A 24,358-nucleotide genomic window follows, 5' to 3' on the forward strand; every position below is an offset into this window, starting at 1 on the left:
AAAGAAGATTGAGGCTGGTACACAAGTTAAAGAGGGCCATTTCAAGAGATAAGGCAGGAAAGAACATAGCAGGGAATGGGGGAAAACTGATGATTAAACTGCATTAATTTCAATGCAAGGGGCCTGACAGCTAAGGAAGATGAACTCAGGACATGGATTTGAACATGGGACTGGGAGATTATAGTTATTACAGAAACACAGCTGAGGGAGGGGCAGGATTGGCGGCTCATTGTTTCAATGTAGAGGAACTGCAGGAAGCATCGAAGGGGAGGCAAGAGAGGATGTGTGGTGGTGGGTTCTGATTGCATGAATCATCCCAGCAGTATTTAGAGAGGATATTTCTGTGGGATCACCCAGTGAAGCTATGTTAGTGGAACTGAGAAATAAGAATGGGTCATCACTTCGATTTGATTGTCCTACTAATCCCTAATAACAAGTGGCAAACTGAGGAAGAAATATGTCGGGAGATCTCAAATGTCAATCATAATAAGAGGGCTGTTATGATAGATGTTTTTTTTTAAACTTTCCAGCGTTTGCAAGGGAGGAATTTGGTAATTGATTTCCAGTAAACTTGCAATCAATATATAAATGGCCTGAAAACAGAATTGGGCAAAATCTGACCTCCCTTTGTGAAACAAGGTCGGGAAAGGGACTGAGGTGTTAGTGGGAAAGCATTTTGCCAAAGTGACCACAGTTGTATTAGTTTGAAAACAGTGATGGAAAAGGACAAACCTGGTCCATAGGTTCAAGTTATAAAATGGGGCCAGACCAATCTTGATCGTATCAGCCAGGAACTTTCAAAAGGTGACTGTGGAGTCTATTTGCAGGGAAAGGGAAGTCTGGCAAGTGAGAATATTTTAATAGTGAGTTAAATTGAGCGATCAGCGCCAGCATGTTCCTGTTTTTGTGCAGGTTAATGCTGACAGCATTCGGAAACACTGGCTGTCCATTGAGGGTCTGGTCAAGGAAAAGGGGGCACATGTCAGGTATAGCCAGCTGGACCAAGGGAATCCCTGAGGATCACAGGGGCTGTAGGATGGAAATCAGGAATGTAGAAAGGGGACATGAAATCGCCTTGGCAAAGAAGGATGAGTACAATCCAAAACTGATTTTAGATAATATAGATACAATAGGAGTAAACGACTAACTCGAGACAAAGTAGGATCCCTTAAAGATCAATGACGCCGTCGATGTGCATGAATTCTGGATATGACTAAGATCCTAAACAAATTGTTCATTCCAGGACTTACTGTGCACCAAGACTGGGGAACTCAGATTACTACGTTGCAACACAATTGGAGTACTCTGTGCAATTCTAGTCTCCCTGCTGTCAGAAGGATGTTGTGAAACTTGAAAGGGTTTAGAAAAGATTAATAAGATGTTTCCAGGGTTGTTGCTGAATAGACTGGAGATATTTTTCCTGGAGCGTTGGAGACAGAGGGGTGAACCTACAGACATTTATATAAACATGTTTATATACATTTACCCCTTCACCTAACACTACGGGCAATTTAGCATGGCCAATTCACCTAACCTGCACTTTTTGGACTGTGGGAGGAAACCGGAACACCCGGAGGAAACCCACAGAGACACGGAGAGAATGTGCAAACTCCACACAGACAGTTGGCTGAGGCAAGAATTGAAGCCGGGTCTCTGGCGCTGTGAGGAGCAGTGCTAACCACTGTGCTATCGTGCCACCCCAAGCAGGGGAGTGGAGACAATCCTGGTAGTTATAGACCTGTGAGCCTTACTTTGATTCTGGGTAAGGTGTTGGAAAAGCTTGTAGGGGATAGGATTTATAATCATCTGGAGATGAGTTAGTTGATTAGGGATAGTCAAAACAGTTTTGTGAAGGGTAGGTCATGCCCTCACAAACCTTACTGAGTTCTTTAAGAATGTGAACAAAGAGATGGATGAGAGTAAAGCAGTTGATATGGTGTATCTGTATTTCAGTAAGGCGTTTGTTAAAAGTCCCCGTGGTAGACTATTGCCGATAATACGGAGGCATGGGATTGTGGGTGATTTTGCAGTTTGGATCAGAAATTGCCTCACTGAAAGAAGGCAGTGGGTAGTGGTTGATGGGAAATATCAATCCTGGAGTTCAGTTACTTGTGGGTACTGCCAGGATGTGTTTGGGTCCACTGTTGCTGTCAATTATATAAATGACCTGAATGAGGGCATTGAAGGATGGGTTAGTAAATTTGCAGAAGACCCCAAGTTTGGTAGAGTTGTGGATAGTGACGAAGGATGTTGTAGGTTACAGAAAGGTTTAGATAAGCTGCACAGCTGGACTGAAAGTTTGCAAATGGAATTTAATGTGGAAAGGTGTGAGGTGATTCACTCTGGAGGGAGTAACAGGAACACAGGTTTATGGGATAATGGTAAGATTGTTGGTAGTGTAGATGAACAGAGGGATCTCTTTGTCCATGTACAGAGATCCTTGGAAGTTTCCACCCAGGTTTATGGGTTTCTTAAGAAGCCATTCAGTGTGGGAGCTTGTCTTGGTAGAGGGATTGAGTTTCAGAACCATTAGATCATGCTGCAGCTATACAAAATTCTGGGTGTGGCCACATTTGTTCAGGTCACTGCATTACAGGACGGATGTGTAAGCTTTAGAAATGATTCAGATGAGATTTACGAGGAAGTTACCCGGTATGGAGGGAAGGTCTTATGAGGAAAGGCTGAGGGTCTTTAAGCTGTTTTTGTTCAAAAGAATGTGTTTGAGGTCAATTAATTGGATATATAGGATAATCAGCAGGTGAGATGGGTTCGACAGTGAGAGCCTTTTCTCTTGGATGGCGATGCCTACCAAGAGGGGAGATAGCTTTAAATTGAGGTAGATATTAATATTAATAAATAGATATGGGGCAGATGCCAGAGGTAGGTTTTTTACTCAGATTAGTCGGGGCATGGAATGCATTGCCTGCAACAATGGTAGACTCGCCAACTTTAAGGGCATTTAAACGGTCATTGGATAGGCATATGGATAAGAATTGGAATAGTGTTGGCTACTTGGGCTTCAGATTGGTTCCACATGTTGGTGCAAAATCGAAGGCCAAAGGGCCTGTAATGCGCTGTCATGTTCTGTGTTCTAGTGAGCAAAAATATGAGATGGGAGAGGAAAGACTTAAAAGCGATTTTAGGAGAAAAGTTTCTACACAGAGGATGGTGCAGTTATGGAATGAGCTTCCAGGGGAAGTGGTAGAGAAATGTTCAATTTGGGGGGAGGAGAAGTTTGAAGGGATATGGGTCAAATGCAGGGAAACGCGACTCGTTCATGGACTGGTCAGCATGGAGTAGTTGGGTTGAAGGAAACGTTTCTGTGCTACATGGCTCTGTCTCTAGTTATTGGAGGAGGAGACTACCAAGATAAGGCATGTGATAGACACTGAAGCAAGTTACAGCGTTCGTGATGGTAGTCTGGAATGTAGTACATTTCAAACATGTGGAGGGACAACCGGGCTAGGAGGAGGTTACAGAAATAGGAACTGTTATGGGAGTTACAAGTTATTGAAGACACTGGTGCATAAGCCATGCCATGGATACAGTGTTGCAGAGTAGTGAGACTTAGTACAACAGAACTTACAGCAGGAGTGGTGATTGAGCATGTGGTATGTGTGAACTGTGCTCCCCATCCAGCACTGTATCTGTGTCATGTCCTGTTAGGCGATATTTGGAGCCCTCTCATTGCTCTCTGCTCTGTGCACTGTGAGTGATCTTACCTCACTGCAGGACTTATTGAAAGCTCCAGATCGCCCTGCCCTTTGTCTCTCGGCTGATCAACCGTTTTCAATGTGGTGATGAACGAGACACCCAGCAGCTGGGAAGGTAATTGAGTCTGAACCTTCCTGAATACCTACAGGAGACAGACATATAGACAGAATGGGAAATTAGACTGATATAATGACGATTAAAAATGGCACTGTGTACCACCACAGAGACCTGGAAAATCACAGTCTCCATCTTTGGCCTGTGCTGCCTCATCTCTCTGGAGTAGAGAATTCTGTTAGCTCAGGATCTGGTGTAGCTTCAATAGAGAGAGAGAGAGAGAGAGAGCGAGAGAGAGAGACAGAGCAAGAGCGAGATACTAAGTGATATCACCAGAATGCTGGCAGATATCAGGATCACACAATTGTATTGGAAGAACATGTTTTGCTTCATCATGCACTGATATAACCGGTCAGGAATGAGCAACCAGTGAGTAGGCGAAGTGATGGCCGAGTGGTATTATCGCTAGAGCATGTATCCCAAACCTCAGCTAATGTTCAAGGGAGGCAGGTTGGACTCCCACCATCAGGAATGGTGGAATTTTAAATCAATAATTTTAAAAATAGTAATTAACAATCCGCAAATAAGTATGAGACCATTGCTGATGTACAAAAAACCCAAACAATTGTCCTTTCGAGAAAGGCATCTGCCCATCCTGACGTGGTCTGCACGACATCCCCACAGCAAAGTGGTTGCCTCTTAAAGACCCTCTGAAATAGACGAGCAAGTTACTCAGTTCAAGGTCAGCTAGGGCTGGGCAAGAAAGGCTGGTCAGCCAGAGACACCCACATCCCAAACCTGATTTAATAAATAATCCATTAGGATAGTCCCACTGGAAATGTGCTGGGATCAGTGTCCTGGCCAATCATGTCGGGAGATTTATGGACAGGGCTTTAAACTGACAGAGAGGATGCAGGGGAAGGCTTCAGGTGAAAGGAGCTTTCCAAATCCAGAGAGAAAACGTGGAGCATCGGAACAGTATGGGAGTGCGTCTGAAGACAAGCAGAACGGAACAGGTTGGGACAGAGTTTAACTAAAATTGTAATTCAGCGAATAGATTTGTGACAGAAAATTGTGGAAGAGAGTACACTAGGTTTTTTTTTTGAATGCACAACGTTGCTGCAAAAAGGTAGATGGATTTAAGACTCAGAGATAAAAGAGATTTAGACACTAGGGAGACATGGATACAGCGTGGACAAAAATATTCAGTGGTTCACAATCTTGTGCAAACTCAGGCAAAATGGGCAACGCTAACAATAATGGGTAACAAAGGCATTACAGAGAAAGCATTTGGCCTCAGATCATGAAGTAGAGTCAATCTAAATGTAAATTCTGGTGACTACTTGCCAAGGACACAAGCAGCAGAAGAGTTTTAGCCACCAAACAGCATTTCATGGCTCATCACTGCATTACACAGGAACTCATTGGAATTGTTAACAAAGGCATTGTGATAATTTTGGAAAGCATCAATATTTGTATAATCTGGGACAATCACACGGACAACATTGATATTGGAAGAGGAGTTCGGATATATTTTTTTCAGTGTTTCTTTGAAAAACACATTGTGCAACTGTTAAGGGACATAACTATCGCAGAGCGACCGTGTAATGAAACTTAGTGAATGAGTAATGTCACCTGCAGAGATCCTTCGGGAAATTGTGATAAAGTGCAGTTTAAAGAAATATAAAGTTTTAAAGTGAATCACAGAAAGGACAAGCTACAACTAGAAATAGAAATAGCCAATGACATGAGTTTGAGAGGAGAACGGACCAAGTTAAACAGGCTAAACAGACTGAAATATGTGGCTGGAAATGAACAGTGGAAAACATTTGAAGGAACAGTGTAAAACACAACAGAAGGTCATTCGATTGAAACAGTAAAAATCACAGCAAGAAATTCCCACTGATCCCTCACTCAGGACAAAAGGGATCATACTAGATTATGAGGCTGAGAAGATCACCAAAAAGTACTTAAAATCTTGTAGTGATTGTGTGATTTAGGAGTAAATGTTAATGGATTGCAATGGGTATGCTCGCAGGAGGAGGGCTGTGGGAAGGGGAACCACGGTCAGGGTTCATTGACACGATAGGAACTGGGAGAGGTGAAGGTGCTGGAGGTAGTGAGAGTGTTACAGAGAGTGGTCAGGGTGTTACAAAGCCAGGGCGAATTGCTGCAGCTGGAGGGGTTTGCAGAGGTACGGAGAGACATAGGTATTTTTATATATTCATTCATGGGATGTGGGTGTCACTGCTTGGAACAACGTTCTTTGACCCCACTGATAATTACTGAGAGGGTAGCTCAGAGCCAGCCATATTGCTATTGGTGTACTTGCCTTTACTGGTCAATGCATTGAGTAGTGGAATTGGGACGTCATTTTGCGGCTGCACAGCACATTGATTCAACCATTTCTGGAATTCTGATTTCAGTCCTGGTCTCCCCGCTATTGGAATGATATTGTGAAACTTGAAGGGGTTTGGAAAAGATCCGCAAAGATGTTGCCAGGGTTGAGGGTTTGAGCTATATAGGTAGAGGCTGAATAGGCTGGGGCTGTTTCCCCTGGAGCATTGGATACAATTGTGAGGGGCATGGATAGGGTGAAATCCCAGGGTCTTATTCCCAGGATATGTGCTCTGTTACTGCCCCATTCACTGTGAATGATGAAGCTCATCCCAGGGCAGAGTCATAGAGACATACAGCATGGAATTAGATCCTTTGGTCGAACTGGTCCATGCCGACCAGATATCCCAACCTAATCTAGTCCCATTTGCCAACACCCTTCCTATTCACATACCTATCCAGATGCCAAATGGTGTAATTGTACCAACCTCCACCACTTCCCTGAACGGAAGATTCCATACACGTACCAATCTCAGTGTGAAAAAAGTTGCCTCTTGAGTCCCTTTTAAATCTTTCCCCTCTCACCTTAAACCTACACCCTCTCGTTCTAGACTCCCCCACCCCAGGGAAAAGACCTTGTCTATTTTTCCCATCCATACTCCTCATGATTTTATAAAGCTCTATGAGGTCACCCCTCAGCATCCGATGATCTTGGGAGGAGCCTACTCATGTCACAATGTGGCCCGGGTGATTGTCATCAGTTTCAGACCAATAGGAGAATTGGCGTGATCCTTCAGCCAATGGGAGTGAATTGGGGTGGGTCCAGCAGACCAACACGTGGCCATGAGCTGTGCAGTCACAGTGTCCCGGTGAGGGGGGACTGAGTGAGTGTGAAGGGAGTGGGAGAGACTGCAAATTCTGGGGAAGAAATGGAGCTATTGTGGACTGGGAGTGTTTATAAATGCATGGTTTTAGGCTGCTAGACCTGAATTAGAAATTCCTGGTAAATTAGAACCAAAAGTACTGCGGATGCTGTAAATCTCTCAAAATAACCAAAAGGTACTGGTAAAGCTCAGCAGGTCTGGCAGCATCTGTGAAGAGAAATCAGAGTTAACGTTTTGGATCCACTGACCCTTCCTCAGAACTGATATTACTGAAAAGAAATGTTGGTTTATATGCAGAAGGTAGGGGTTAAGGAGTAAATGATAGGTGGTGATAGAGTCCAAAGAGATGGGAGCAATTGGACAAAGGAGTGGATAACAATCTGACTGGGGGAGGGTAAATAGCTGTTTATGGGGACTGTTAGTGGCTAACTATAGGTAATGTGTAATGGTAGGCTATGTGATAACAAGGCCTGGTGTGTGGGTTAAGAGGCTAGGGCGCTAGGAAATTGGAGAGTTCAGGACCTAAAATTATTGAATTTGATACTGGGGCTAGAGGGGTGCAGGGTCCCCAAGTAGAAGATGAGGTGTTGTTCTTCCAGCTTGCGTTAACATGTGGTGCTGGAAAAGCACAACAGGTCTGGCAGCATCTCAGGAGCAAGAGAATTGACGTTTTGGGCATATTCCTTTCATCAGGAATGCAGGGATTTGTGGTGGGCGGAGTAAGAGGGCCAGGAGATAAATAAGTGAGATGTGTGGGGTTGGTGAGAAGGGAACTAGGAAGGCAATAGGTAGATGTAGGTGGAGGGTAATGGAGAGAGGTGGAGTGGATAATTGGAAAGGAAGATGGACAGGTGGGACAGTTCAAGAGGATGGTGTCAAGTTGGAGGGTTGGATCTGGGATAAGGCAGGGGAGGGGAGATGAGGAAACCTTGATTCTGTGGTTAAAGGGTCCCAATGTGGAAGATGAGGTTTTCTTCCTCCAGGCGTCGTGTGGCTGGGATTTGGTGGTGGAGGTGGCCCAGGACTTGCATGTCCTTGGTGGAGTGGGTGGGGAAGTTGAAGTGGTCGGCCACAGGATGGTGGGGTTGGTTGGTGCATGTGTCCCAGAAATGTTCCCTGAAACATTCTGCAAGTTGGTGTCCTGACTCCCCTCTGGAGAGGAGACCACATCGAAAGTAAAGACCATAATAGGTGAGGTGTTTGGATGTGCAGGAAAATCTCTGCTGGATGTGGAAGGGTCCTTTGGAGGTGAGGGGGGAGATGTGGGCACAGGTTTTACACCTCTTGCAGTGGCAAGTGAAGGTGCTGGGAGTGGAGGGTGGGTTGCTGGAGAGCATGGATCTGACTAGGAATTCACAGGGAATGGTCTCTGGAATGCTGAAAGGAATGGAGAGGGAAATATATCTCTGGTGGGATCTGATTGTAGGTGGTGGAAATGGCAGATGATGATGCATTGTACCTGGGTGGAAGGTGAGAACTGGGGGTTTCTATCCTTGTTGCAGTTGGAGAGGTGTGGTTCAATGGCAGAGGTGTGGGAACTGGTGGAGATACACTGGAGAGTGTTGTTGACCACACGGGAAGGGAAATTGCTGTCCTTGAAATACGGGGCATTTTGTTGTGTTCTGGAATGTTCTGCCAGCTTGCATCAAGCTTCACTGGAACACTGCAGTAAGCATGAGACAGAGATGTTGGCCAGGGAACAGACTCGTGTGTTAAAGTGACCGGCAACTGGAAGCTCGGGTTCTGTTTTGCAGCAGAACGTAGATCATCAGCTGCCATTTCCAGCACCTCCACTGAGATGCTGCCAGACACAGGTTCCTGTCCCCTCCATTAACAGCTATGCACTCTCCCAGACAGATTGTTATCCACTCCTTTGTCTTTCCAAATGTTACCGTTTCTTTTGGGCTCTGTCCTCACCTATTATCTACTCTTTATACCCCTATCTCCTGCAGTCCAAAGATATGCAGGTTGTGTTAAATGGCCCAGCTAAATTTCCCGTAGTGTTCAGGGATGTATAGGTTAGGTGCATTAGTCAGGGGAAATGTAGAGTAATAGGGTCGGGGAATGGGTTTGTTTGAGAAATGCTTCAGAGGGTGGGTGTGGACTTGTTGGGCCGAATGGCCTGTTACCACACTGTAGGGATTCTAATTTTCCCAGCTGCCATCGGTTCTGAGGAAGGGTCACTGGAGGAGGAAACTGGAAAGGGGAGTTGGATCCAGTTTAGACTGGGAGGGTTTAATTACACTCTGAACAGGTAGTTAGGCCTGAATTAGAAACTCTTGGTCCCACGTTTATAGCAAATGGGAAAATGGCTGTGGCCCTCAGGTGGTGATAGGTCCTGGGTTATGGCCGCCATCTTTATTGGGGGCAAGGTACAGAGAGGCACATGGACATGTCCTCTTCCTGGGTGGGGGCAGGGTGATTGAAAGAGGAGCATTTACACATCAAACACATACCAAGAGAAATATTTGTCTTTACTGTTCAGCCTGCACTGACTGAGAGTTTTGTTTTGTCAATTCGTTTTATAGGATATTAATTGAGAATAATTGAGACAGGGATCTCAAAAGCATTTTTCTATCATCAGCAGGGTCATCAGGATCTGAATACCATTGACATTTAACTGTGGAAGGAGAAAGGTGTGTCTGTTCTGTCTGTGGGCAAGTATCTGGTTTTTATTTCAAGCAAAAAGCAGAAAGATTTGTGGTTGGATCACCCTCGGGGTTTGTGTTCAATTCTGGGCCCTGCAGCTGTGGAAGGAGGTATTGGCCTGAGAGGGAGCACAGATTTATCCAAATTACACCTCGTCTCTTTATAGGAACTGTCAGATTTAGACCCAATCACCCACTTCATGATGTTAATCTGTAAACTCCTTATTTTCAATTCCTGCAAACTTCTCATTAAAATTCCTTATGGACTCAAATTCCAGTACCATTTCAGGTGGAATGTTCCAGGTTCTGACAACTGTCTATTCATTCAGAAACTGCTGAAGTCCTTGTTGACTCTGGGGTTACAAATGGCTGAACTGAGAGATGAGATGATGTTCCTGAGCTCCCATTGAGATGAATTGGAACAGTACAGGAGGCTGGGGCAGTGTAGGTGGGAGCAGACAATGAAAATGATAGGGCTGCACTGTGGGTGCTGCTTGGCTCAATGAGAGTGTTTTGGAGTTGCTGGTAAACCGAGCGAGGGGAGACGGAGAGAATGTGAACCCACAGCTTCAGTTTTAGTGCAGGCCATTCATAAATTCACACGATCTCAATGGGAACAGCCAAGTTGTAAGCGATACCTGCTGAGTTTTTTTTAAACAGTTTTTAAAGTATAAAATGTCAGCTTAAGTAAAGATTGGGGCTTTTGATTATAATGGAAATGTTTGAAGAGAAAGAAGGTTGCTAGCTCATTTAAATTCTCCTAATGGGAGTAACTAACTGAAACGAGAGAGACATTGTGATCGGAGACCTCAGACCAGTGGTGTGCTCCTCTTGCACAATGTGGGAAATAAGGGACACTTCCTGTGTCCGTGACGGCTATGTGTGCAGGAAGACTGCCCATCTGCAGCTACTGGGAAACTGCTTTTCAGAGCTGGAGCTGAGAGTGAACTCACTGTGGAGCAATACTGAGAATGTTATGGACAGCAGGTTCAGTGAGTTAGTCACACTGCAGATGAGGGTTACACAGGCAGAAAGGGAATGGGTGACCATCAGATCAAGTAAAAGGCTCAGGAAGGAAGTGCAGGACTCCCCAGTGATCGTTCCCCTTCTCAAACAGATATTGTGCACCGTTTGGGATTCTATATTGTGTATTTACCCTATCCATATGAGAGGGATTGAGAAAACCTTCCCTTCTTTCCACTAGCCCACCAGGAAATGGTGGTAGTGTCCTTACCTCTGAACCAGGAGGATCAAGCTCAGAGTTGAGTAACAGCATCTTTGAAAAGGCTGATTGGAAAACATGCCCAAGCCGCCAGACCATATTGTCTCCCAGCTGTCCCCGCCTGAGCCTCTAAACAGAACCTTCCGGTAGTTTCTCTCCTGTCAGACTCTCCCATTGCTCATTTTGTCCAGGGTCCCCTCCTGTTGCTGCACTGCTCCTGTCCCTCACTCACCTGTCCATCCCCCAGTGTCCTCCACATTCATTCATTGTTTACAATCTCCAGCCCTGCCCCCTCCACCCTATTGGGCAGGAGCTGCTGTCAATCACCCAGCTTCGTGTGTGATCTGGAGCATGTGCTGTAGGAGGGGAGACAGTGCACGTGCGCAGTGCTGGCCAATTGTTGGTGTATGTGCAGGGCTGGTCAGGTCCAGGAGAGAGGCTGTGCGTGTATGGGATTAATCTGTCATTCGTAGTTTCCTACCTCTGGGAATAGGACCCAGGGAAATGGCCCCTACCCTGATATCATGACAAGTGGCACAGTGGTTAGCACTGCTGCCTCACAGCGCCAGAGACCCGGGTTCAATTCCCGCCTCAGGTAACTGTGTGGAATTTGCACATTCTCCCTGTGTCTGCGTGGGTTTCCTCCGGGTGCTCTGGTTTCCTCCCACAGTCCAAAGATGTGCAGGTCAGGTGAATTGGCCATGCTAAATTGCCTGTTAGTGTCAGGTAAGTGGTAAATGTAGGGGCATGGGTGGGTTGCGCTTCGGCGGGTCGGTGTGGACTTGTTGGGCCGAAGGGCCTGTTTCCACACTGTAATGTAATCTGTAAGTGGTCGGCTATCAGTGGGGGCAGCATTTTGCAGAAAGTTATCAGAACTCGTGTGAAGATTCAGGAATGTTATGGAAAGGAACACAGATGGGCCTGCAAATAAAGTTATAATTTGGTTCATCTTAGTTCAATCAGATATGACTTGGCCAATGTATGCAGGATGGTTCTCATCAGAGGGTCCGTGTGGGGGAAATAAATAAAATGTTCCAGACTGGGGAAAAAAATATCAGTTTGGTTCTGACCAGGAAGGAAACCTGGGAGGTGGGGGAAGGATTCACCAACATCCAGGAGGCTCCGAGTCAGACTCATTGATTTGATTAGATTAGATTTCCTACGGTGTGGAAACAGGCCCTTCGGCCCAACCAGTCCACACCGACCTTCAGAAGAGTAACCCACCCAGACCCATTTCCCTCTGACTAATGCATCTAACACTGTGGGCAATTTAGCATGGCCGATTCACCTGACCTGCACATATTTGGATTGTGGGAGGAAACCTTTTTTTGGTTCTTAGTCTGCAGGCAGGAACTAGGAAGCTGATTTCAAAGAGAAGAGAGTGTGTGTGAGAACTGGGTGTGGAGGAAAAGGGGTGAGGAGATTGGTTTGGATTTCAGTTCACAGAAGAGAGCAATTGTGAGACTGAGATTTAAAGCTTTGGGGGAACAAAGAAACTACAATTTAATACTATCACTGTCTTTTGAATTTCCATCCTGTGTTAACGGTGGTGACCTGTTTTCTCTGTTGTAGGGTTCTGAAAGGGCGGATTTGTGGATGAGAAATTCAAATTGAACTTCACGTTCCGTTTTGATAGTTAATTGATCCGTGCCGATCTGAATATCATTTGGCCTTTTCATGTGGAAGGAAAGGTGTGTATTCTGTCCATGGGCGAATATTTCAAATGTCAGTGTGACTGGAAAAATTACTGAGACACAGCCAAGTCCATGTTAGTGTGGTGACTGTGGAGAAAGAGTTCATTTGTTGTGAAAAGCCTGAAGAAACATGGCACATTTCCCAGGAACAATTAAGCTACAGATTTGTTTTGTGTGAGGACAAATTTTTAATTAACCATGCAACCAGAAAGACACAAGGATACCTGCAGCATGAAAAATGCTATGAAAACAGGATTGTTGTAAAGGAGTTAATTATCGATCATGGCTTGTAATCCATTGGCGTTGTCACGTCGGTTCCAGTACCGTGGGGAAACACTGGAAATGTGATGAGTGCAGTGTAGGTTTCAGTTATCAAACTGGAAAAAGTGCATATGAAATTTACAAGAATTTTTGCCAGGACTCAGGGGTCTGAATTATAGGGAGAGGTTGGACAAGCGAGGATTTTTTTTTTGTTTAGAGCAGTGGAAACAGAGGGTGATATTTTCTGGAAGTATATAAGACCATGAGAGGCTTGGATAAGGTGAATGCACTCCGTCTCTTTCCCAGGGAAGCAAGGAGTGGAGGGCATCAGTTTAAGGTCGAAGGAGAAATTATGAAAGGGAACCTGAGGGTCAACAGTTCTACACAGAGGGTGGTATGTATATATGGAATGAGGTGCCAGTGGAAGTGGTTGAGGTGGGTGCATTAACAACATGTAAAAGACATTTGGACGAATACATGGATAGCAAAGGGTCAGAAGCAGATGGGCCAAGTGCAGGGAAATGGGGTTAGCGTGGATGGACATTCTGGTCGGCATGGGCCAGTTTGGGCCAAAGGGCCTGTCTCTGCTGTAGGATTCTGACTCCAAGTATATTTACTATTTCTCACGCTATCTCTGCTAGCACCCTGGGATGTATTCCATCAGGGCAAAGAGACTTGTCTACCTTTAGCTCCATTAGCTTGCCCAGCTCTAACTCTTTCGTGATAATGATTGTTTCTTGGTCCTCACCTTCCTCAGTTTCCTTATCAATTACTGGCATGTTCTTCGTGTTCTCCACTGTGAAGACTGACTGCTGTGTACCCATATTCCTGAACATTGCTGGATAGGAATAACTGGGCACAGAACTCTGAGAGGTCTTCTTTGAGTCTTTATTGATGAGACATGGCAGTTACCTGGATAGTGTACATGCAGAAAACCTCCAGGCAGCATCAGGTAACTCCCCGCCTGTCCGAAGTGCCACTCCCATTCTTATATCTTTGTGGTTTGTGGTTTTGAATGGACGCTGTCTCTCAGTATTATCTCAATTGCAATAGCAGTTAAAAAGTTGAATTAAGCTCAACACTTTGTGGTTAAACCACATACCCCTCCTCCACGGCCCTGTGGCTCAGTCAGGTATATGACAGGCACTTCAGTTTCAGTGGGGCAGTCTGTCAGGATTCTGATGTGGAAGAGCCGGTGTTGGAGCGGGGTGGACAAAGTTAAAAACCTCACATCACCAGGTTATAGTCCAACAGGTTTATTTGGAAGTACAGGCTTTAGGAGTGTGCTGTGATTTTTAACTTAATCAGGATTATCTCTATGGTAACAGTGAAGTGCTTCAACAATTACAGAGGCCATATGTTCCCCACATAATAGGTTCCCCTCTAGCAGTGTAAACTGCTACTCTGGCCCTGGGGATAGCTACTCATCACTTTTCTCCCCCAATCCCATCTGGCTTTCTGTTGATCTTTAAAGTTTTTCTAATAGCCTAGTTTCTCAATGGTCTTTGCCAATTTGTAAGCTTTCTGTTTCAATTTGATAAACTCCCTTATTTCCTTAGCCACCCATGGCAGATTACTCCTTTTCCTACAGTCCTTCCTTTTCACTGATATATACTTTTGCTGAACAGTTTGAAAAATTCTTTGATATTCCTCCACTGTCGGTCAACTGTCCCACCGTTAAGTCTTTGCTTCCAGTCTACATTAGCCAACTCCTGCCTCATCCTACTGTAGTCTCCTTTGTTTAAGCACAGGATCTTGGGATTAGATTTAATCTTCCAGCTTTCCAACTGTATTCTAAATTTGACAATACTTACCACAAGTCTTTTATCAGATTACGAGGTGAGACGATGTTACCTGGGTGTTTTGGTTTTCATTGTCAAAGACCTTGGCTTTGTAATAAAGTACAGGATAGATATTCACAACGGAGTATTCTGGACGCTGTGAATGTCCTACACAGTCTAAAACCATAAATCACTGTCTCCCCTCAGTTTAAAATTGCAAAATCATTATCTCCCACACGCTTCCTCATCTTCTAAGTTTGAAATGCTAATCCCCCTGACTATCCTGCTTTTCCCAAAAATCTCCTTTGGTGAAGTTGGTGAGTTTTGGATGCTGCTTTTCAGTTATTACCGTAAGAAGATAAGCACTGGGCACAGGAGAGGCAATGCAGCTCTTCGAACCAGCTCCACCATTTAATACAGTGATGACTGAGCTCACCTCGGTCTCAGCTGTATTTTACCGCCTGCTCTATCTCACCCTTCAACTCATTGCAAATTTAAAATCTGTATCTCTTCATTAAATTTGCTCATTGTCCTGGCATCCACCTCATTTTGAATAGGGAATTCCACAGATTCACAACACATTGAGATAAGTACATTCTTCTTCATGAGAGTAGAATAGAGTCCCTACAGTGCACAGTCCACACCAACCCTATGATGAGCATCCCATTCAGACCTACCCATTCCCTGTAACCCTGCATTTCCTGTGGCTAATTTCCTAACCAGCACATGCATGGAAACTGGACAATTTAGCATGGGCAATCCACCTAATCTGCACATATTTGGACTGTGGGAGGAAACTGGAGCACGGCAGGAAACTCGTACAGACATGGGGAGAATGTGTAAACTCCACACAGTCGCCTAAGGCTGGAATCAAACCCATGTCACTGACGCTGTGAGGCAGCAGTGCTAACCACTCAGCTACCTCTGCTTAAAATCTGCTCTTCCTTATTAACCTCTCTATCACTCAATTTGCTGAATCTATATTCCTCACATCAGAAATCAGGTCGTGGAAACGTATGTCTCCATGAAACCCAATGACAGCCCACATGTCCTGTGTGTCTGAATGGGGATTTGATAGACAACACCCTCCAGCCCAAACTTTTCATTCACTTTCCAGAGACAGGGCTCAAGTAGCTTCCTGGGGACTACAACTCCCACAATCCCTGAGGCAGGGACTATACGTGTGTGGGGAAACCTGGCACTGTACATGTACAGAATGTGGGCGGATTTTGGAGCATGTGCTTTGGGGTACCTAGCGGAAAGGACTTCACACTGTGATTGGCTGGAGGAGGAAGACATCCACTTTTAGTATTGATCTGCCAGGGAGTTAAGGTGTCACCACACCCACGTGGGACCAAGTTCCATCCCCAATGCGTCATAATGCTGGGAATCGACCAATGGGAAATCAAGAAGGATCTAACCCATTCTCCCAGCCTGAAGGTTCCTGTTCTGTCCAGGGTCTGCCACCTCCCTTTCTGTTTCCTTTTGTTTCATTCTGCTGTTACATTATTGACTTGCAGCAACTGAGAAGAAAGGAAGTGAACCCAGAAAGTCTAACCAGGGACGGAAAGTGGTGGCATGGATCTGTTTATCAGCAACTCCATGAGAATGGGGAGGGTAAACATTAGGGGGTAGCAGAGTCAGAATGGTGGGAGGGAGTAAGTGGGCTGCAGGTTTACAGCTTTAGGGAAAGACAAGGAAAAAGATGTTCCAGAGAAACGAGAATTGTCTGTTCTGAATTTCTAATCTGTACGTATTCCTTTATACAGGGTGCTAGATGGTGAAGATTTGCAACTGAAATCTCAAAATCATATGCAGATCGTGATTAAGTTAACCAGCATTTGAAGGACCAAAGATGGAGAATCACTCGGCCAAAATCCTGCAACACTCTCCCTCAGAGCATTGTTGGTCTGTCTGCGCCAAATGAACTGCAAATGGTTCGAGACAGCAGCTCACTACCATCTTCTCAATGGTAACTGGAGATGGGGAATAAATGCTGGTTGAGCCAGTGATGCCCATATACTGGAAATGGTTTCTATCTCTATTTACTGAAACCTGATTGTTACTGCAGGATGATGAGGGATGCTGAGTGCATGCTTCAGGAGGCAGAACCATCACATTACCCCTGCCTATACACACACAGTATCTCAGCAACGGCATTGGAACAAAAGGCAATGAAACTAAAGAAGGACCTAGATATAGTTCTTAAAGGTAAAGGCATCAAAGGGGATTGGAACACAGCAGGAACAGGAGACTGAGCTGGATGGTCAGCTGTTTCCCATTGAATGGGGGAGCAGGATTGAAAAGCCGAAAGCCCCCCTCCTGCCCCTATCTTCCAGGTCTGAATATAACCATGGAACCCGGGTAGGAAGAAGTGGGCAGGGCAGAGACTCTCCAGGAGATTGCACTTCCACATCAGTTTTCAGTGAGGGATGATTTGATGGACTTTGTTTAACATTTGTCTTTAATGCAATGTTTGTAAATTTGGTTTTCAAAAATGTAAGAGTTTATTCCACGATAAATGAAACGAAAAGAAAAGAAACAAAACAATCGGAATATAACAGTTTTAAATTTTCAAACGCCGTTTCAAACAAAATCCCGACGACTCCCAGACACCATCACTTTCCAGTTACTCAAATTACAGGGAGATATTCCCCCCCCCCCCCCCCCCCCCCCCCCCCCCCCCCGGAACCTTTGGTTTGATTTAACTGCTTTTCAGTTCTCATTCTGTGAGCTGTGGAGTTTTCTTTTTTCCCCATTTTTCCGACCCAGAAGTGTTATCACAGCAACCATCCCACCATCAAAATCATCATTTCGCCATTATAGCAGTAAACCACCTGAATAACCAATTGAATATTTATAAACAAAGCCCATTATGGGCAAAGCAAACCATTACAAGTGGCAGAGTGGGAAAGGACGAAATCAAAGTAGGGTTGGAGGTGAGGGGTCAGCGCTGGAGATAAAGGGGTGCCCACCTCTATCTAAAGGCATCAAGAGCATTGATACACACCACATGCTCCTTCTCCAAGGATACCCTGCTGTGTAGCCTTTATCCTCAATCATAGAATAGAATCCCTACAGTGTGGAAGGAGAGCATTGGCCCATCAAATCCCACCAAACATCCGAAGAGCATCCCACCCAGAGCAATCCAGAGGAACATTGCATTTCCCATGGCGAATCCACTAGTCGACATAATCCTCGACACTGTGGGCAATTTAGCACGACTGATCCACCGAACCTGCACATCTTTAGCCTGTGGGAGGAAACCAGAGCACCTGGGAGGGGACCCACACTATCATGGGGAGAATGCGGGAACTCCACACAGGCCGTTCACCAAGGCTGGACTCCAACATTGGACCTGATGCTGTGAAGCAGCAGTGCTACAATCAATTTAAATCAAAATAGATGGCCCCTGCTAATTGTCACATTGCTGTTTCTGGAGACTTACTGCCCAAAGAGACATCCCCAAGTTCAGAAAGTGGCAATATAAATTCAGTCAACTCCAGCCCAGTTAATGTGATTAACAACCACAACATCAATACTCCAACAGTATCATCATGAACAAGGTCCAGTCCTGACTCTGATGGACAGTAACATCAGAATCAGACTCCTGCAGTGATGTGTGAAGTCTACCCCACACGGAGCAGGTGGATGACCACTTCCCTGTGTCCCCTCACTGGGCTGTCAGTCATGTTGAAGACTCAGCAAATCCCTTGTCACGCAGAGAGGAAAACAACTCCTACCCAGTGTAAACCCGCTGGGGTCTCAGGGAACAGGATGAATAACTGAATCCTCTCTCCCACATTGAGCATCTGAATGGCCTATCCCCCTGTGTGGGCTCACTGGGGTCTCAGGGGGTGGGATGAATCACTGAATCCCCTCTCACACACTGACCATCTGAATGGTCTCTCCCCTGTGTGGGATCGCTGGGGTCTCAGGGGGCAGGGTGAATCACTGAATTCCCTCTCACACACTGATCATCTGAATGACCTCTCTCTTGTGTGGGATCGCTGGGGTCTCAGGGGGCAGGGTGAATCACTGAATTCCCTCTCACACACTGATCATCTGAATGGCCTCTCTCCTGTGTGGGCTCACTGGGGTCTGGGGGGGGGGGGGGGGGGGGCGGTGGGGGGGTGGTGATGCATTTGACTGAATCTCTCCCCACACACTGGGAGCAACTGAATGGCCTTTCCCCAGAGTGAGCTCTCTGGGGTCACTGCAGGTAGTGCATTTGAGGGAATGTCTCCCCACACTGTGAGAAAGTGAATGGCCTTTCCCCAGAGTGAGCTCGGTGTTTCAGCATTTCAGAGGACCTAGTGTATCCTTTCCCACACACTGAGGAGGTGAATGGCCTCTCCCCAGTGAACGCACCGATGTCTCTGCAGGTGAGAGATTTGAATGAATTATTTCTCACACATGGAGCAGGTGAAGGGTCTACATCCTCTGTGCCCTCTCTGGTGCCTCAGCAGATTGTAAGATTGAGTAAATCCCTTCCCATACGTGGTGCAGGTGAATGGCCTCTCCCCAGTGTGACTGTGTCGTGTGTGTCCTGCTGGGAGGGGTAAGTGAATTCCTTCCCACAGTCCCCACATTTACATACCCCAGCCCTGGTCCCGTCCCATTGGTGTCTTCGCAAATCACATGACCGGTTAAATATTCAACAGCATGCAGAGCATAGGAATGATTTCTCTGGGCTCGGCATGCTGCTTTCCCTTTCCATATTACCGATAAGGATCAGGACCTGTGGAATTGGACGACACTGCAGTTGATGTGATGTTAAAGCTGAGTTTCCCATGTGGAACTTTCTCTCTGTCAAGAAAAAGTTTCTCCATATCATTAAAACAACTCCCAACACCAGCTCTCCCTTCAGTTCTCCTGAATTTATAATTTTGGACTAATGCAATGACCTCAGTAATGTGCCTTTCTCTCACTTGTTTCTGAAAGTAAATTAGGACCATTTTGAATAACTTTACATAATGCTCTGACCACTTCACCGGAGCCAGTGCAAGTCAATTCCAACAATTATCAATGGATTTTATATAAACAGGATGTCCCCACAATAGACACTCAATGCCCGCAAGTTAAGTTTTTTCTTTCTTAAAGCCCCTCATGTGTCCGGCAATCTGGCAATACAATTGAAGATATTTTATACAGTGACCTTACAGTCTCAATTGTCAATTCCAGTCCATGAAGCAGCCAGTAACATACCGCAGTGAATTGAACTCTAACAGCAGCATTGCCCTGGCAGGAGAGAGATTGCAGAGCATGAAACTGTCTTCTCTGGAGTATCTAAAATGAAACACTTGAAATGAACAAAATTCTTCAAGAGCTCAATGGGATAAATACAGCAAGGATGTGCTCCCTGGCTGGTATGTCTGGAATGAAATAAGTGCTAACTGTGGTATCTTTACCCAGCATCCCCTTCAGCTGCATAAATGTTTAAGATTTATTTGCTGCTCTAATTCCACTCTCTTATTGAATCCCATTTGTAACTGCTGTAATGTTGGTGGCCATGCAAATTGATAACACTTCACTCAATCCATCCCAAAACTTTTCTGTATCTGTGTCTCACTTTTGTTCACCAAGACCCTCATTCAATTTGACCTCTTTACAAACCCTGCCCTGATATTTCCTTAGAGGGCTCAGAATTAATTGTTCACAGAATTATTACTGTGCAAAAGGAGGCTGATTGGCTCAACAGTTCTCCAAAGGATCACCTCACTGAATGCTATTCTTCTGCCTTTACCCCATAAACCTTCCCATTCATCCCCTTCCAATAACTGTTCAATTCTATCCTCTTCATTGTACCTGACACCACCGCACTCTTTGGCAGTGCATTCCTGACCATAAACTTTCTCTGCATGAAAACATTTTGTCTCATGTCCCATGTGCTTCTTTTGTCAATCCCTTTACATCGGTGCGTCCTTATTATTGATTCTTTTATGCACGTGAACAGTTTGTCCTGATCTACTCTCACTAGATCTCTTTTGGAGATATCTTTACCCATCATACGCTGGGATAGTGACTACATCTCTCCCGGTCACAGGAGAGCAGTGCGAGACCATTCAGGTGCTCTCAATCTGGGATTGGGTTCAGGACATTATTCAGCCTCACTGTACTCCAGTGAATACACAACAGGGAGAGGCCATTCACCTGCTCTCAGTGTGGCAAGAAATTCACTCAGATATCCAGCTTGATGAAACACCGGCGAGTTCACAGGTAACCACAGTGATCGGATTTGTTTTGTTTGTTCATGGGATCACGGCATCACTTGCTGGGGCAGCATTTGTCATACGTTCTAACTGCCCAGAAGATGGTTCAGAAGCAACCCCATTATTCAGGGTCTGGATTCACATGTCGGCTGGACCAGGTCAGAAGTAACAGTTTCCTAGACCCAGTGACATTAAGAGTGGATTTATGGTCTATTATCCTATTTTGGAAATGATAATGAATAATGTTTGCAGTTGAATTAAAAGTGCAATACCAAAATGGGTTTTAGCGCTGAAAATGTGTTGCTGGAAAAGCGCAGCAGGTCAGGCAGCATCCAAGGAGCAGGAGAATCGACATTTCGGGCATGAGCCCTTCTTCAGGCTTATGCCCGAAACATCGATTCTCCTGTTCTTTGGATGCTGCCTGACCTGCTGCGCTTTTCCAGCAATACATTTTCAGCTCTGATCTCCAGCATCTGCAGTCCTCACTTTTTCCAAAATGGGTTTTATTCTAATTGAGCATGCCCTCCTGTTTTCTCAGTTGTTATTGACAACTTCATCCCTCTCGCACCAGAACCTGTTCCAGATAGTGTTACAGAAAAGGCAGAATGGTCAGCTGCAGCTGGTCACCTGACCCCAAAGGTTCACTCTCCACAGATGCTACCAAATTTGCTGAATTTCTCCAGCAATTTCTGTTTTTGTGTCTGATTTCCCAGCATTTGCAGATCGTTAGTTTTTCAATATTGATCTTGTCTGTTGCAGAGGAGTTTATTGATGAGTTTGGAGAGTTTTGAAAATTGCAAGTTAGGCCACAAATCAGCCATGATCATCCTGAATGGCAGAGCAGGGTTGAAGGGTTGAACGGCCACCTCCTGTTCCAATGAAAGTTGTCCATCTGCAGCTTGTGGTAACATTTCCCCTCACTGCTCACTTCACTTCCATGTCTAACACACTGTTACTGACTGAACAAACCTCCTGTGTTTGAACTAAACCTGCTCATGTTCAGTGGCTCCCTTTCCTGCCACCCGGGTTTAACTCTCATCATGGAATGCTGTCTCGTATTATTGCGGGAATGCCCACAAAGGGCTCAACCTGGAGTCTGTGTCCCCTGGGATCCACAAAACCGGTTTATTTCCTTCTTCCTCTTTCATTCTGGCTTTGAACTCTCAGTTTAATCCACTCTCCTGTTATACTCTTTAACATACCCATGTGGATGGACTAGAGACAGCTGGGATTTATTGAAGGGAAGTGGGGATTAGGCGGAAGCACTAGGAGAGGTGACAGCAAAGACCGTACTCATTGTAACGGCAGAGTTTCTCCATGACCCAGTGAGTGGTGAGGCATCTGAGATTGTGGGGGGAGACAGATTCAATCAGGGATTTGGGAAGACACTCAGACACTGACCTGTCCATCTGATTGTTAACTCAGACAGATAGACAAAAAGAAAGATGCACATTTAGGCAGCAACTTTGGTGACCTGGGGCAGTGAACCATGCTTCAGACCCAATGATTCCAACATCAAATCTCTGAACGCAAAAACACAAAGCTTCCTACTTGTAAAAGGCTGTCTCTCAGCCTCCTCTTTTCTTGAGAAAAGTGTTTTGAGCTGTTCAACATTTCCTGGTGGTTATAACCTCTATGCTCCTGTAAGTTTCGTGACTGAACTTTTATTTTCCTGTTCCTCGTGAGTGACGGCAGCAGCAGAAACAGGTCCTGACCTGTGAGTGGTTTTGTTTGGAATATTTGTATTTACAAATTCATTCTCAGCCTCACCTACGGTGAGAAATTGATGTAAACAGAAGGAAAGGAGTGAGTGAGCACCCACAGAAACACAAAGGCAGCATGTGTGCCTGAGCTGAATGAACCGGGCATCAGGAAAATGTGATGACAATCACAACTCATTCGAATCCCTGAGGTGCAGAAAGAGGCTACTCAGCTCATCGAGTCTGCAATGACCTGCTCTCCCACCCTATCCCCATAACCCCACATTTACCATGGCTAACCCAACCCACCTAACCTGCACAATACAGACCATGTTAGCACAGCCAATTGAGCAAACCTGCACATCTGTGGGAAAGTCACAGATTACATCAAAATGCTTGGAATTGTTGATGAATTCTCACAAATATTTGACTGACGCAAATGATGTGGTTTTGAAAATAAAATCTGGGGGAAACTGCAGCCAGAAAGATTTCCGATTATATCTGGAGGAAGATAATTCAAAACTCGTGCCATTGTCCCAGGGGGGCGCAGTGAACGTTACAGAGGCCTGGGAACCATCAGAAATGTAACAGGTTGTGAGGAAGGTGGGGGTGAGACAAAGACAAAAAGACAGTCTGTCACATGGGGGAAGGCAGGAGAGATTAAATAGCAGAAATGGTAGTGCCTCAAGGCCACGGGGAATAGAATTCGAGCTGGGAAACAAATAAGGAAACAAGGTATGCAGCTGTCAATGAAAAAACAGATTATAACACAAAAGGCCGAATTGAGAGTCTGAAATTATTGCTCTCATTGGTGAGTACAGAATGCTGTAAAGCCTGGGTCATTCTATTACAGCCAACACAGGCAAGGACTGATTAGGGATAGTCAACATGGCGTTGTGCATGGGAAATCATGTCTCATAAAATTGATTGAGATTTTTGAAGAAGTAACAAAGAGGATTGATGAGAGCAGAGCAATAGATGTGATCTATATGGACTTCAGTAAGGCATTCGATAAGGTTGCCCATGGGAAACTAATTAGCAAGGTTAGATCTCATGGAATACAGGGAGAACTAACCATTTGGATATAGAACTGGCTCAACGGTAGAAGTCAGAGAGTGGTGGTGGAGGGTTGATTTTCAGACTGGAGGCCTCTGACCAGTGGAGTGCCACAGGAATTGGTGCTGAGTCCTCTACTTTTTGTTATTTACATCAATGATTTGGGTGCGAGCATAAGATGTACAATTCGTAAGTTTGCAGATAAGAGCAACATTGGAGGTGTAGTGGACAGCAAAGAGGGTTACCTCAGATTACAGCAGGATATGGACCAGATGGGCCAAACGGCTGAGAAGTGGTGATGGAGTTTAATTCAGATAAATGCGAGGTGCTGCATTTTGGGAAAGCAATTCTGAGCAGGACTTATTCACTTAATGATAAGGTCCGAGGGAGTGTTGCTGAACAAAGAGACCTTGGAGTGCAGGTTCATAGCTCCTTGAAAGTGGAGTCGCAGGTAGATAGGATAGTGAAGAAGGCGTTTGGTATGCTTTCCTTTCTTGGTCAGAGTATTGAGTACAGGAGTTGGGAAGGTCATATTGCGGAGAAAGTGAGGTCTGCAGATGCTGGAGATCAGAGATGGAAATGTGTTGCTGGAAAAGCGCAGCAGGTCAGGCAGCATCTAGGGAACAGGAGAATCGACGTTTCGGGCATTAGCCCTTCTTCAGGAATCCGGGGAGAAAGTCTCTGAAGAAGGGCTAATGCCCGAAACGTCGATTCTCCTGTTCCCTAGATGCTGCCTGACCTGCTGCGCTTTTCCAGCAACACATTTCCATCCAAGGTCATATTGCAGCTGTGCAG

The sequence above is a fragment of the Chiloscyllium plagiosum genome, unplaced genomic scaffold (assembly GCF_037043375.1).
Source record: "Chiloscyllium plagiosum isolate Xiang-an unplaced genomic scaffold, Cpla_swu_hap1 HiC_scaffold_36, whole genome shotgun sequence".
Classification (NCBI taxonomy): domain Eukaryota; kingdom Metazoa; phylum Chordata; class Chondrichthyes; order Orectolobiformes; family Hemiscylliidae; genus Chiloscyllium; species Chiloscyllium plagiosum.